The 17308-nt window shown below is 33.2% G+C and overlaps 1 non-coding gene across 1 annotated transcript; it reads right to left on the bottom strand.

Annotated features, from left to right (window-relative positions):
* Nucleotides 1-3137: 3137 nt before the first annotated feature.
* LOC113860431 lies at nucleotides 3138-3244 on the bottom strand. Its single transcript, XR_003503883.1, has one exon. It is a non-coding gene; the product is annotated as a small nucleolar RNA R71 (small nucleolar RNA).
* Between the last annotated feature and the right edge of the window lie 14064 nt (nucleotides 3245-17308).

The following is a 17308-nucleotide window of genomic DNA, read 5'->3' as shown; positions in this document are numbered from 1 at the left end:
CCTCAAAGTCCTTATATTCAACCAATTCCAAGTCCAATGCAACCACCTCATAGTCCAACACACGGGCCATTATCACCTAATGTAGACTTACCTTCACCACCTCCTTCCATACGTCTTTCTTCCCCACACAATATGATGACACGCTTATGAACTGGTAATCTTAAGCCAAAATAGTTTTTGGATTTTCATCTTTTCTATGCTTCTAACCATCCAATTTGCATATTTACTAGTGTACTTAATTGTGTAGAACCAAGCAATTTCTCTCAAGCTATTTTGTCACAGGAATGGAAGCATGCTATGCAGGTGAAGTATGATGCACTTATAGCCAATGACACATGGGACCTTGTCCCACAACCTGTTAACCAAAATATTATTTGAACCAAATGGGTTTATAAGGTTAAACAAAAGGCAGATGGCAGCATCGACTGTTATAAGGCGAGACTAGTTGCGCGTGATTTTCAACAGGAGGATTGATAGTCATATTTTAATACATCTTTCTCTCTATGTTTTCGATTTAATTGAGTCTTTTTAGTATATTATTTTGATGTGTTAGTTTAGATTTGTGTTGGTAAGTCATTTAGGATTTAAATTTAAATCTTTCTTAATTTCCGCCATAAATTCTTGTTTTGACACAGTTTCTTGAAAAGATCATATCTGGAGCTACACTACTCGGAATTGGACAAAATTGGTGTCCCTGGAAAGATAAGAGAGAGATCTACAACTTCTCTGTTGCGAGAAAAGCCCAGTTCGAACATATTCAGGCCCAAAACTGCGTCACAATGTTGCGGTCCTGCAATGAATTTTTCAAAATTTGGTTTTATTGTTGACATTACTTAATTAGGGTTTTAGGAACCTCGTTAGGAAGCTGGGCCTTAATTAAGCCCAATTATTTTGTCTTTAAATAGGGTTTATGATTTCGCGTGGGGATCTTCTTCCCTCTTTTTTACCTTAATTTTTAGAATTTTAAATAAAAGCTTTCGTAAGGATTCCTCTCGTCTCCCTCTCTTTTATTTTCAGAAACTTCATCCCCTTCTCTAATTGGTCGAGCAACATGATTATGAAGCAAGGCTAATTCATCAACCGGTTCAAGGTTTCAAAAACTACATTGCTTTCGAGTTTCAAAATAGGTTTTATCGAATTCCTCCTTTCCTTCCTCTTTTCTAATTAGGTTAATTACGTTTTTCATGATATGAAATTTTCGTTGCATCCTAAATAGAAAGAATAGGTTAATTTCAGATTTGAATTAATTGGATTCACCTAATTTAATCAATCAATTGTTCTAAATTTTGTTAAAGCATTGGGTTTGCGATTGCAGTTCTTGTTTTGATGGAATTCATAATCTAGATTTAGATTTTAGGGTTGTTGATGTGCATTGAATTAGTGTGATTGGAAATTCGTTGGGATCATATTTGTGTGAACGACGAGAATTGCATTGTAGGGATTGAGATCTTGAATTGGTTGAATTTCATAATCCTTAATTTTTGTTTTTGTTATTTTGTCGTTTAAATGCAAAACAAATCCTCCCCCAATCTAATTTGAAATTACATGATGGAACTAAAAATAAAATGCATTTTATGTCCTTGAGAGATGACCTAGGTTTGCTTCTTGTATTGCACAAATTTTTGAGAAAATCTAGCTTGTTTGATACCATTGCGACGTGGTTATCAAAATGGCGCCGTTGCCGGGGACATAAGTCATTTTGTTTTTATTTCATCATTCTGTGATTGTGTGTTTTTGTGATTCACTCTTCTGGGTTTGCGTTTTCGTGTGCATTTTTGTTTGTGTTTTCGTGTGCATTTTCTTGGGCGTTTTCGTTTTCGTCATAGGGATTCTGTTTGTCTATTTTTTTTTGTTTATTACATTTAGTTTTGCAGATTTAATTCATGTTTTTAGTGTTTAGTTGTGTGATTGGTGCCATTGTGGTCAATTGTGTGTGGCTGGATGCGAAAAACAGAGGACTAGTAGGAATAGAAAACATAGATGCTGCATAATTGCTATCAGATTTCACTGTTCATCGTGCACTGTTCACATACTGTTCACACACTATTCATGCACTATTCATCCGATTTTGAAAAATTCCAAAAAAATAGCTAGAGATTGAATTTTGATCTGAATTTTTGTGTCCACATTTCTTTTAGTGTCTATTAGTGTTTAGAGTTGGTAGATTGCAAAAATCATTTATAGAAAAAAAGATACATCTTGGTGGCCGAGAAAATTTTTGCGAAACTTCAAAGTGGCATAATTTTTGTTAGAAAACTCAGAATTGAGCTTATTGCATATGCATTTGGGGTAGAAAAATATTTCCTATTGAATACAACTAGCTTTGTCAATTGAGGCTGCCCAGAATTTCAAATATTGCTTGTTTTCTAAAAGTTTTTTATTTTTCAGTATTTATTGACCTATTTTTCTTGACTTTAGGCTTCTAGTTCCCATAGCAATTCAATTCAAAAAAATTTGAAAATTTTTGTGGTGTTTTCCCATACCAAAAAGAGATTTATCATGGTCCCCCTTCATTCATATCTTACATTTTGATGGTACTTGCTTTGTAAACTGACTTTGTGCATTCATTGAGTATTTTCTGTTCTTGTTGGTTCTAACCTTGAATGACCAGGGCCAACCCTGTTATATTGCATGAACCTGACCCTGAAATAGAAAGAACACTTCGGAGGATAAGATCTAGCAAAATCAGTGGTAGTGGTAGTGGTAGTGGTAGCTTACTTGGTGATTCTGAAACTATTACTGTTATTCCTGTTGTTAGGGAGAACATGGCTGATAATCCTGAGCTAACTTTGAAGGAATTGGCCACATCTAATGTTGTGTATCAGTCATGGTGTGTCCAATATCCTGAAGATGAAACAACCTCTTATGAGCTTAAATCTGGACTTATCCATTTGTTGCCAAAGTTTCATGGACTTGCAGGTGAAGATCCTCACAAGCATTTGAAAGAGTTCCATGTGGTGTGTTCTACCATGAGACCACAAGGAGTGCTTGAAGACCATGTCAAGATGAAGGCGTTTCCCTTCTCCCTGGATGGTGTTGCGAAGGATTGGCTCTACTTCCTACCTTCAACAATCACCACATGGAATCAAATGAAGAGGTTATTTCTGGAGAAATTCTTCCCTGCCTCCAGAACCGCTGCAATAAGAAAAGAGATTTGTGGTATAAGGCAGCTGAATGGAGAGACCTTGTATGACTACTGGGAGAGATTCAACAAGATGTGTGCTACCTGCCCTCACCATCAGATAAGTGAGCAATTACTAATTCAATATTTTTATGAAGGGCTAACTTTGATGGACAGGAGCATGATAGATGCAGCAAGTGGAGGAGCATTGATGGACAAGACACCACAGGCTGCGAGACAGCTTATTACAAACATGGCAGCCAACACTCAACAATTCGGATTCAAAGGAGCCGCTAAGGGAGTGAATGAGATAGCACTTGGTGCTGGTACTGGTGCTGTTCATGGTGTGGAAAATCAAAGGCTGGAAAACAAAATCAATGAGCTGACCACCATGGTGAGGCATTTGGCAATTGGCCAACAACAAGTGAATCCAGTAAGTGAGCAGCTAGCAAGAGTCTGTGGGATATGTACTTCCATTGAGCATCCTACAGATTCATGCCCTACCCTGCAAGAGACGAATGCGAATGTTTCTGGAATCTACACCAACCAACAGCAACAATATAGATCTCCACACCAACAGCAGAATTATAACTCGTACTCCCAGACATATAATCCGGGCTGGAGAGATCATCCAAACCTGAAATGGGGGCAGCAGCAACAAGGTCAACAATCTTCATTTCAACCTGCTGCAGGCAAATATCAGCCTCCATTCAGGCAACAGCCACCTCCACCTTCAACACCTCCTCCTGCACAAAGGAGCGAGCCATCATTCCAAGAGATGATGCAACAAATGGCTGCAAACAACCTGCAGTTTCAACAGAACATGCAAGCAACCGTCTAGGATTTGAAGATTCAGGTTGGACAACTAGCCACTCGAGTCAGATTCAGTCTCAAGGCTCCAGTAATTTGCCTTCTCAAACAGTCATGAATCCAAAGGGCAATGTGAGTGCTATTACCCTGCGAAGTGGAAAAGAGTTACCAGCAGTTGTAGCTGCAGCACCAGATTCTGAAAATGAGAGTAGTGCCACTGAAAAACATGTTCCGTTGCCTTTCCCGAGCAGACCAGCAGCAGCAAGAAAAAAACCAGAGTCGGACAATGAGTTGCTGGACATGTTCAGCAGAATAGAAGTAAATATTCCCCTCCTTGACGCCATCCGACAAGTTCCAAAATATGCAAAGTTCCTAAAGGAATTGTGCACTAACAAGAGGAAGCTAAAGGGCAATGAGAGAATGAGCATGGGAAGAAATGGCTCTGCACTCCTCCAGAATAAAAATGTGTCTGCAATCATTCCACAAAACTTGCTCCTTGAGTTGCCACAGAAGTGCAAGGATCCAGGAACTTTCACCATCCCTTGCACTATTGGAGAGGAAGTTTTTACAAATGCTATGCTGGATTTAGGTGCTTCAATTAATGTTATGCCTGCATCTATTTTTAGATCCTAGCAGATTGGAGATTTGATTCCTACAGAAATTGTAGTCCAGCTAGCAAACAAGAGCACTGTGCAGCCACTTGGTGTCGTAGAAGATGTTCTTGTCAAAGTTGAGGACCTCCTTTTCCCTGCTGATTTTTATATTCTAGAGATGGAGGATGACCTGCCCAGCCATGCTACATTGATCCTTGGGAGACCATTCTTGAGGACGGCGCGAACAAAGATAGATGTGCATGCAGGGACCCTTTCTATGGAGTTTGGTGACAATTTGGTACAGTTCAACATTTTTGAGGCAATGAGACACCTAACAGAGAACCATTCTGTTTTCAGTTTGGATGTTATTGATTTACTTGTTGATGATTGTACAAATTTAGATGATTTGTTTGCTGATTCCTCAGACCTTACTGACCCATCATGTGCTTGTGATGATTCTTCTATGTGTGTTGTTTGTAGTGTTGATGTTGCAGGTGCAACAGATATGGTTACACCAGTAGATGATTCACTACCAGCAGTTGATCTAGCTCTAGCTCCATCTCCATCAATAAAGCTTAAGCCTTTACCTGCACATCTGAAGTATGCCAGCGACTTCCTGTCATTATAGCTCGGGATCTCAAATCTGATCAAGAGGAGAGATTACTGCAGGTCTTGAGAGATCATAGGAAGGCCATTGGTTGGACCCTTGCTGATCTTCCTGGAATTAGTCCTACCATTTGTATGAACCGAATTTTATTGGAGGATGAGTTTCGACCTGTGAGACAGCCACAGAGGCGACTCAACCCTACTATTCTAGATGTTGTGAAGAAGGAGGTCACAAAGCTACTGGCAGCAGGTATTATTTATCCTATTTCTGACAGTAAGTGGGTTAGTCCTGTGCAGGTGGTCCCAAAGAAGACTGGGATGACTGTGGTGAAGAACCAGGATGATGAGTTGGTTCCAACTAGAGTTCAAAACAGTTGGCGAGTTTGCGTAGATTACAGGAGACTTAACCAGGCAACTCGTAAGGATCATTTCCCTCTTCCATTCATCGATCAGGTATTGGAAAGGCTGGCAGGTAAATCCCATTACTGCTTTTTAGATGGATTTTCTGGGTACATGCAGGTTCATATTGCACCGGAGGACCAGCACAAGACCACATTCACTGCCCATTTGGTACATTTGCTTGCACTAGGATGCCATTTGGCTTGTGCAACGCTCCGGGCACCTTTCAGAGGTGTATGGTTAGTATATTTTCTGACCTTTTGGAGAGTTGCATGGAGGTGTTTATGGATGATTTTACTGTCTATGGTTCTTCATTTGATGCATGCCTAGAGAATTTATCTAAGGTGTTACATAGGTGCATCCAAACTAACCTTGTGTTAAATTTTGAAAAGTGTCATTTTTTGGTCACACAGGGTATAGTCTTGGGTCACTTAGTCTCCAGTCAGGGTATTCAGGTTGATAAGGCTAAAATTAATATCATTGCTTCTCTACCTTACCCCGCTTCTGTGAGAGAAGTGCGTTCCTTTCTTGGACATGTAGGTTTTTACAGGAGGTTTATACAGGACTTCAGCAAGATTGCATTACCATTGTCCAAGCTGCTGCAGAAGGAAGTAGAGTTTGTTTTTTATGAGCCCTGTCAGCTAGCTTTTCAAGAGCTGAAGAGGTGGCTGACCACCACACCCATTGTTCAGCCACCTGATTGGGAGCTTTCATTTTGAGCTCATGTGCGACGCATCCAACTTTGCACTTGGAGCTGTTTTAGCTCAGCGGGTTGGGAGACTTTCTCATGTTATAGCCTATGCTTCTCGCACGTTGGATGCAGCTCAAGTTAATTACACCACTACTGAGAAAGAGCTTCTAGCTATTGTATTTGCCTTAGATAAATTTCGTTCATATTTGCTAGACTCTAGGATTATTGTGTTTTCTGACCATGCAGCTTTGAAATTCTTGTTGAAGAAGCCTGATGCTAAACCTAGATTGATCAGGTGGATGCTTCTCCTTCAAGAGTTTGATGTTGAGATCAGAGATAGGAGTGGTGCAGAGAACTTGGTAGCAGACCACTTAAGTAGGATTGAGGGAGGGAATGTTGATCCCTTTCCTATTAGAGATGATTTTCCTGAGGAGCAGTTGATGCAGTTGCATGATATTACTCCTTGGTTTGCTGATATTGTGAATTACTTGGTTGCAGGTGTCTTTCCTCCAGATGCATCTAGAGTACAGATAGCCAAACTAAAAAGTGAGGCTAGATATTATGTTTGGGATGACCCTTATTTATGGAGATTTTGCAGTGACCAGGTAATCTGCAGGTGCATTCCAGATCAGGAGATCCATTCTGTGCTTCAGTTTTGTCATAGTTCACCTGTGGGAAGACATTATGGATCATACAGCACAGCTAGGAAGGTGTTGGAGAGTGGGTTTTACTGGCCTACCATTTTCAGATATGCACATCAGATCTCTAGCACCTGTGAGCAGTGTGAAAGAGCAGGGACGGCCATTACACACAGGCATGAGATGCTCCAGCAACCGATCATTTTCTGTGAGGTTTTTGATGTTTGGGGTATTGATTTTATGGGTCCATTCCCTGCATCTTTTGGTTACACATTCATTTTACTAGTTGTTGATTATGTTTCTAAATGGGTGGAGGCTAAGGCCACCAAAACTAATGATTCCAAAGTTGTTGTGGATTTTGTTAGATCCAACATTTTTTGCAGATTCGGTGTGCCTAAAGCCATTATCAGTGACAGGGGAAGCCACTTCTGCAATAGGAGCATGCAGGCTTTGCTTCTACGAATTCTGCATGTTTTTGTGCCTCTACTTTTCTGTTTTGATGATGTTTTGTTGGAGTAGTTACACAAATTTTCATTATTTCCTTTTAATTTCTAGATGTAGGAATTGTGAAAGTTGTTACACCATTTTTAGTTGATAGGTTGCAATACTTGATATGAGTCATTTTTGCATTTTTAGTTGAGCAAGTTACTTGAAAAAGGATGAGTTTGATTCATTAATGATAGAATATGAACCTTGTGAGAATTTTGAGCATATTTTACTTCTTTCTTGTGTGATTTCACTCATGTTGCTAGATTACCTTTGGTTTTGCCTTGTATCTTTTTGAAGCTTCTTGTCACATGCATTATTGATATGATTTAGGCCTTCTTTCAAAATGTAGCCACTTTGCCAAATTGACTTACCTCGCATTAATTCGACTTGTTTACCCCCTTTGAGCCTTTATAACCCTTCCTTGACTTTAGCTCATTATGAACTATAAAAAATAAAAAATAAAAAAAAAGTTAAATAACCATGATGTTCCATAACCTTAGGGATTAAAGGAGCTTTGGAATTGTTTTGGGAATGGGTCTTTAATAAGTGTGGGGGTACTTCTAGGGAATGCTTATTCTAAATTGTGGATATTGATGTTGAGTTGTTTGGTATTAAGTGAAAAAAAAAATTTAAAAAAAATAAAATGTGTTGCAAGACATAAGATTTAGGAGATGTTTCAAGGGGTAATCCCTTTGCTTATTTGAACTTATTCCCCATTGCTCCTCTTTTCTCTTTGGTTGTTTAGCCTTAATATCTTTCTCACCTAACCTTTACCTTGGCCACATTACAAGCTAAATAAAAGTCCTTTTGATCTTTAATTGCATGTGTTTCAAGTTGTGAAAATTATAAGCTTGTCAAAACTTAAGTGTGCTAGTTTTCATGTTGTGATTGAGTGTAAACACTAGCCGAAATTTTTTTTTTTTTAGAGTTAAGAGCTATATACTACCTTGTGAGGTTCTATCATTGTTGAATCTTTCTTTATTTTGACTTGTCTTCTTGCTTACTCTTAATGTCATTTGTGTCTCATAAATTGTTTGTTGCCTTGATTCTAGAAGTGTTTGTTCTCTTTCTTTATTCTTTGCATTGGAAATTCATTAGAAAGTTTTGAGAATTTTTGTAAGTTTTGCCCCGGAGTGCAAAGGATTAAGTGTGGGGGTTTTTGATAGTCATATTTTAATACATCTTTCTCTCTATGTTTTCGATTTAATTGAGTCTTTTTAGTATATTATTTTGATGTGTTAGTTTAGATTTGTGTTGGTAAGTCATTTAGGATTTAAATTTAAATCTTTCTTAATTCCCGCCATAAATTCTTGTTTTGACACAGTTTCTTGAAAAGATCATATCTGGAGCTACACTACTCAGAATTGGACAAAATTGGTGTCCCTGGAAAGATAAGAGAGAGATCTACAACTTCTCTGTTGCGAGAAAATCCCAGTTCGAACATCTTCAGGCCCAAAACTGCGTAACAATGTTGCGGTCCTGCAATGAATTTTTCAAAATTTGGTTTTATTGTTGACATTACTTAATTAGGGTTTTAGGAACCTCGTTAGGAAGCTAGGCCTTAATTAAGCCCAATTATTTTGTCTTTAAATAGGGTTTATGATTTCGCGTGGGGATCTTCTTCCCTCTTTTTTACCTTAATTTTTAGAATTTTAAATAAAAGCTTTTGTAAGGATTCCTCTCGTCTCCCTCTCTTTTATTTTCGGAAACTTCATCCCCTTCTCTAAATGGTCGAGCAACATGATTATGAAGCAAGGCTAATTCATCAACCGGTTCAAGGTTTCAAAAACTACATTGCATTCGAGTTTCAAAATAAGTTTTATCAAATTCCTCCTTTCCTTCCTTTTTTCTAATTAGGTTAATTACGTTTTTTATGATATGGAATTTTCGTTGCATCCTAAATAGAAAGAATAGGTTAATTTCAGATTTGAATTAATTGGATTCACCTAATTTAATCAATCAATTGTTCTAAATTTTGTTAAAGCATTGGGTTTGCGATTGCGGTTCTTGTTTTGATGGAATTCATAATCTAGATTTAGATTTTAGGGTTGTTGATGCGCATTGAATTAGTGTGATTGGAAATTCGTTGGGGATTATATTTGTGTGAACGACGAGAATTGCATTGTAGGGATTGAAATCTTGAATTGGTTGAATTTCATAATCCTTAATTTTTGTTTTTGTTATTTTGTCGTTTAAATTCAAAACAAATCCTCCCCCAATCTAATTTGAAATTGCATGATGGAACTAAAAATAAAATGCATTTTATGTCCTTGAGAGATGACCTAGGTTTGCTTCTTGTATTGCACAATTTTTTGAGAAAATCTAGCTTGTTTGATACCATTGGTTATCAAGGATGGTGTTGATTTTACAGAGACATTCATTCCAGTTATTATACCAGCTACTGTGAGAGTGGTGTTAGCACTTTTTGTGTACCTAGATTGGCCCATTTTGCAATTGATGTTTCTGTTCAGAGGGCAAGTGCACCTATCGAGAAGTAATAAAAGGTTCTTAAATTAAGTTCCTGAAATATCGTCTCACAATGATTGATTTCCAATTGCTAAGAATTTTTTGATTTAATTGTTTAAACTTCAAAAATATGAGATCAATTAAAACAAGAATTTATAAAATCAACTATAAAACTAAGAGCGAGAAATACAATGCACGTCTTGGTTAAACATATCGGAGAAAAACCTAGGGCATATGAGTTTTCTCATTCAATCCTTTATGTTATTTTTCTGTTTAACTCTAAATTTGATTTTCTTGTGATTACTAATCATTCATACGAATACTATTAATACCCAATGGTTATGCAATATTAATATTCTTTTCTCTAAATTAACATCCACATTGGTCATGCAAGACATCAATTTAAGAAAGCTTAAAAAACCTATGAACTTGTTAATTTAATAACGATTAGAAGAGAAAGATTGGTTTAGTTTACCTAATCTTTTGTCTCATTTTACCCTATAGATCTATTAATTAACCGAGGTACGGTCGCCTAACGATATAATTAATTAGAATTAAGAGAGAAGCGCAATGGGATAAAATCTAATCACAAAAAGGAAATCAAATTTAGATTCAAACATCAAAACTCTATAAATTCATGAACAATAGTTCCCATAGCCTTAAACATGGACTTAGTTACTCATGCTAAGGAAAAGAACTAAAACAATCATAACAAAGCTATAATTAAAAAAAATAGCAAAATAGAATGAGATGAATTCCCACTCTTTAAGTACAGTCGCTCGAAGCTCCAAGTCCTGTCAAGAGTGTGCCAAAGATCTTGTGCAAGAGAGACGAGATGAGATGTATCATAGAGCAAAAGTCAAGATAAAAATGGTGTCCCTATGATGCCCGAGGTCTCCCTTTTAATAGGGTTTGAAAACCCTAAAGACTCTTTATAATTGGGCTTCCAACAAATGAGCACGGTCATGCAAGGCCTTAAGCACGACCGTGCATGGGGCTCGAAGCACCCCGTGCTTGTTGAAAGGGTCTAGGCGTGCTGGTTGCTGTGAAGCTCTAATCTTCCATCAATTTGGGCCCAGAATGCACCCAAAATCTACTTGCGACCTCTTTATACCAAACTGCACAAGTAATATATAAATTAGTGTAAAACCCAAATAAAATAAAGGTCAGATATGAATATATGGGTTGTAAAAGAGGGTCTAATTACATATTTATTAGTTTCCAATGCCTTTTTGCATGAAGCACTTGAAGAAGAGGTTTTTAATGAACAACTCTGTGGTTTTATTGACCTTGCATATCCTACTCATGTTTGTCGCCTTGAAAAGGCCCTTTATGACATCAAGCAAGCACCACGAGCATGGTTCAGTCGTCTTTCCAATAGCTTACTTGATCTTGGTTTTGTTGGCTCCTCGACTAACACTTCGTTGTTCACTTTTCACAATGACAAAATTCATGTCTTTGTTCTCATTTATGTAAATGATTTACTTATGACAAGATAATGTCTTCACTTTATCCAAACTCTTGTTGCCCAGCTAAAGCAAGAATATGCCTTGAAGGCCCTTGGTGATCTAGGATATTTCTTGGGCATTGAAGCATCACGTGATGCTAATGGGTTACATCTCCGACAAAGCAAATACATCCTTGATGTTCTTCATCGTGCACGAATGGTGGGTGCAAAACCATATCCAGCACCTTGCGTTTTTGACAGCAAACTTTCTAGTGTACTTGGTAAACCTGCCCATGATGCCACTAGTTCCAAGCTGATTGTTGGGGCTGATGAATCCACAATTTATTGGATTTTTATTTATCTTTTTAGTGTTCTTTAATAGAAAAAATAGATTTAGGAAGTGTAAATAACATAAAAACATTATTTTGGTCAAATTTAGTAGGTTTCTTAATTTTTCGTTAATTTACATAGATATAATTTGCAATTTTGATCATTTGAATAATTGTGCAGGAATTTCTAGACTCATTACATGAATTTTTAGCCTTTGAGAAATTTTGACTTGAAAGTGACCACTTTCAGAAGTGATAGTGGACACTACAGCAAGCTAGATCCAAAGGGCAAGCCAGAGTCATCACTTTCAGAAGCAATAGTGATCACTCCAGAGCCAAAAGAAGCACCCAGACCTGCGCGTGTTTACTCTTAGAAACGATAGTAAACACTCTAGAGAGCCTTAGAGTTCAAGACCGTGCGCTTGTTTACTCTTGTGAATGATAGTAATCACTATGCTCGCGCGTGTTTACTCTTGTAAACGATAGTAATCACTATGAAGGCGTCAACTTTTCTATATATAGATTTTTACCATTTAGGGTAAAAAAAGGAAGAGAGTTTTTACACACTTTAAGATTGCTTACCAATTTAGGAACACTGGGAGAGCCTAGGGTGGCCTTGGGTGACAGCCAAGAGTCCAACCTAGGGTTTGATTTTCATTTTCTCTTTACTTCTCTTTGATTTTTGTATTGATGTTATTGATTTCTCTTTACTTTCATTTTGTAATTGTGAGACCCATCCTCATGGAGGGTTAATTTTTTTGTAATCTCTAGTGAGTTCATATGGATTTTTGAATTCTTGATTTTTTGAATGTTAATGCAAATCTTTTTCTTCCATGAATTTCTTCCTCCCAAACTCTTGAATTGAATTAATGGTTGAATGAGGGGAGCATTGCGTAATGAGCCCTAATTCATTTTAAGGAAATTCTAAATTTGAATTGCTTAATTCTTGTTTAATTCCAAGATTGCGTAATCAAGGAATGAGAGAGTGGAGTTAATTGGATTGCTTAATTCATATGAAAACATAAGGTTGATTTTTACTTGTTAAATCAACCTAATCTTGAGAGGAATAGGGATAGAGTTTATATGAATGAACTAGGGATTACTACATTTTATCGATTGAACTTTGCAATTTAATTTTCTGCTTAAGTTGATTGATCTTGAAATCACAAAACCCCCCTTTTTACTTGCTTTCTAAATACATTGCACACTACATGTTTGATATTTGGTCACTCGTCCAATGATTCATGGGAGACGACCTAAGCTTGCATCCTAGACTACATAAATTTTTCTGCATATTTTGATGAAGGCTGACAACAAATCTTTTTGCAAATGAGAAAATATTTCATTCATCAGGGGCTCTTCAGTATTATACTCTAACTCGTCCTAAAATTGCCTTTACAGTAAATCAGCTATGTCAACATCTCCATTCCCCTACTACTATTCATTGGAAGTCTGCAAAGTGTGTTCTACAATATCTTAAAGGAACCATTGATCATGGTTTGTACTTCACAAATTTTCACTTAGCCTTCACGCTTATTGTGATTCTAATTGGGCAGGGGATCCTGTTGATAGGCGGTCCATGACTGGGTATGGAATTTTCTTGGGTCCAAGTATAATCTCTTGGTGTGCAAAAAAGCAAAATGTTGTCTCTCGCTCAAGCATAAAGGCTGAATACTGAGCATTAGCTACGGTTTTTGCTGAATTGTACTGGATTCGGATGTTATTTAAGGACCTATGTGTGCCTCTCTTTTCCCTCCCTATGATTTGTTGTGATAACCAAAGTGCAATTGCACTTGCTGCTAATCCTGCTTACCATGCTCGTGCCAAACATATCGAAGTTGACTATCATTTTATTCGTGAGAAGGTGATTAACAAATTATTTTGGCTATTAATTATACGCTATTATTTGTACTAATATGTAGGAGTGTTTTGAGGGATTTTATTGAATTGTAAATGTGTATATAACAAAGAATATATATCAGGCTACAACATATTGATCTAGCCCTTTCTCTCCTATTATTCTTTCAAAGACAACGTATCCTTTTTATTTATATCATTTTATTTTCTCTTACTCTTATCTTTAAACAACACGTACACCAAGAATGTGTAATTATAAAAGACAATGTGTCCTTTTTATTCGTATTATTTTATTTCCTCTCATTCTTCTCTTTAAACAACTAAAATAAATTTTATACTTTTATTCTTTTTCTTCTTCTCTAAATAAAATAATATTAATATACGAGAAGTAATAAATAATAAACTTTTAAATATCAAATAAATTTTATAAAAAATTAAGGTTTAGAGTTTATTAAAAATTACAATATTATGCGCATCTCACTCTTAATTTAATGAACTTCATTCATAATTTTATAGTTTATTTGATTTTTTGTGATGGAATGCACTAGCTTAAGAAATAAGAATAATGAACAACTAAATACCCTCACCACATATTACACATTTATTTAATGAAAAAGAAAAATAAAATAAAATTTACTGTATAGAAATTAGATGAAAGTTTTGTGATAAAGTCTTATAAGTAAATAAAGTTTAATTTCTTATCTTCATGACAAGTTATGCAAAATCTTTTGTTAATTTTAAATGTGTATTTTTTTTTATCTATCATCTATATTTATATCTATATGTAAAATTGACTACACCTACTTATTACATATGCATTAAATTTTGAAACATATAAAGTCATTTTTATATATGTAACTCTATTTACTTATTACTCTATACATTAAAATTCAGAACTTATAAAGTCACTCTTATGTGCACTCACTTATTACTCAATACATTCAAATTCGAAACGTATAACTTATGAATTGAAATTATATTTTATTCATACTTATTTATCTTTAAATTGTATTTAAATTTTTTTTATTAGAATTGATGAATTGTATTTAAAGAATTAATTCAGAACTTATAAAGTCATTCATATTAACTACATCTAATTATTACTTTATACATTAAAATTCAAAACGTAAAACTTATCAATTAAAATTATATTTTATTCATACTTATTATCTTTAAATTATATTTAAAGAATCTTTATTATATTTGATGAATTGTATTTAAATTTTTTTTATTAGAATTGATGATTATATTACGTTACAAATGGTAACGTAAATATTCATACTATAAATTGTCTTAAATTTCATTTATTAAAATTAACTACAATATTTTTCAACATTTATGAATTTAAATTATATTTAATTCATATTTATTATGAAATACATTTAAGAAAAATTTAATAAAATTTATGATTATATTATATATGTTGAATTAAAAAATTATACTTATAATATTATTACTTTATATTATATATTAGTAAATTAAATTTTTGATAAAATTTTTTACATATTTAAATTATTTTATTAATTAGTTTAATTTAATTTATATTTTAATATTTACTTTAAATACTAAAATGTAATTTGAATAGAAAATACATTTATAAATTTATTAGTTTATATTACATATTATTAAATTAAATTTAAAATGAAAAGGCAAATTTACATATTTAAATTATTTTAGTAATTAGTTTAATATAATATATAGTTCAATATATATCTCAAAAATTAAAATATTTGTAAAATTATTAGTTTATACTATATATTGTTAAATTATATTTCTAATGAAAAGGCAAGTTTATATATTTAAGTGATTTTATTAATTAGTTTAATATAATATTAGTTCAATATATATTTTAAAAATTAAAATATACGTTGAATGTGAATTATTATTTTATTTTATATATTATATTATTAGAGTAAATTTCAAATAAAAAGATAATTTTTATTATATTAATTTTTTATTTTCTGATTTTTTAGATATCTTTAGGAAAATTTTTTTCTCTATTTATATAAGTCATATTTACACAATTTTTAAACATTTACTCATCGTTGTTTCTATTATCATCTTTTTTCTTTGTATTTTGCAACCATGTCAGTAGTCAAGAAATCCATGTCAGTAGTCAAGAATTTCATGTAAGTACATGTGTTTTCAAATTTGATATTTTTTATTTTGTTTCACTAAATTGTGTTATATATTTCAATTTATTTTTTTTAGTAAGCATAAAGTCGTATTATTTTTAAATGATATAATGTATTAATCTTATTTTTAATTGATTAATTTGTATCAAATCTCTTATTATTTTCTTATATTCATCACAAGTAATTATTTATTTTTATGTTTTCCATAATATTATAGGACAACAACAAGTTTTAATGAAGATAAATAGACTTTTTTTAACGATCTGAACAACAAATAAATGAAAAATATAAGTACGAATACCAAGACTGTGATATTTAATTATAAAAAATATGAGTATATGTATTATAGGTAATATTTATATTTTCACATCAAGATTAACAAATAATTATGTCAATATTGACATATCAGAAGTTACTCATACTTGTAGATTCATTTAAGTATTAAAATTATTTAAAATCTCTCTGTTACGTTAATTATTGTTAATTTTTTATTTTTTATTTTAATCACATTTTCAATTATTTATTATCACTTTGTTGAAGGGATTTTAATGATATGCATATTGCTCACAATGTTGATAATACAAGATCTACTATTTTTCTAACTTAAAAATTTTTAAAAACATATGTGAAATCTTGACAATGACAAAATCAAAGAGTGATGTGGTAAATTTAATCTCTCTTATACTTTGTTCTTCTTATTTAATTTTTAAACTAATTTTTAATTAATTTTCATAATGTTGTAATTAATTGTATTACAATTATGAACAATGTAATGTTTAAAAATAGTTGGTATTATATTTCTTGCCCCTATTGCAAGAAGAAAGTTTCTTTCACAACTACAAATTTTAAATGTGAATCATGTTACAAAGTCGTTGAGTATCCAATGACAAGGTAATTAATTTATCACTATGTATTCTAATTTTGAAATTTTTATATTAAAATAAATTGAATTATATATTATTATCTTAATTTATATACATTACAAGTTTTGTCTTGAGCTTGATGTTAAAAATTTCACGAATTTAACTATATTTGTCTTATTTGATAAAGTTGTTGAACAATTAACATAAGTAAAGTTAAAAGATCTTATTGCAATATCTGAATTTGTAAACAAATGTGTTAATTTCTAACTTCCTAAAAAATCTAATCAAATAATTGATTATATAAATAAAATATATTAAAACATATAACTATTTTTATGCGATAATTTTTTTAAGGATGACGGTGAAGTGTTAAAGTTATCTTCACAACTTTTAAAGATTATTGGCACTTCATATATTATTTAAATAAAAATGAATACTTACTTTAAAAGTCGTTAAAGACAAAGTTTCACTACAAATAAATTTGTGAAGCTGAGTGTGAAGGTAATATAGAAGATTAAATTGGAGTTTCATTATTTTCATTTAGAATATTTATAATACAATGATGAATAACTTTATTTTTATTATTTAATATTTACAGATTGAGAAGGAAAAAAGTTTAGATAATACAAATGTAAAAACAAAAAAAAATGACTTGGCAATAAGTTGTTCACCAATATCTCCAACAATGGAAATACCAAATTTACAAAAAAAGGGAAAAAATTAATGTATAAATTATAAATTTATAATGTATTGTTCAAATTTCTTAAATCAGTAATTTATATTTGATATTTTATTTTAGGTTGTAACTTGAAGAAAATAAAGTAAAAAACGATGAATAAAAGGCAACAATGAAAGATTTAGAAG

This window comes from Abrus precatorius, unplaced genomic scaffold (assembly GCF_003935025.1).
Source record: "Abrus precatorius isolate BTA unplaced genomic scaffold, Abrus_2018 Scaffold2, whole genome shotgun sequence".
NCBI classification, from domain to species: Eukaryota; Viridiplantae; Streptophyta; class Magnoliopsida; order Fabales; family Fabaceae; genus Abrus; species Abrus precatorius.
The sequence above is the reverse complement of the archived record's forward strand: the minus strand, read 5'-3'. Positions and strand labels throughout refer to the sequence as shown.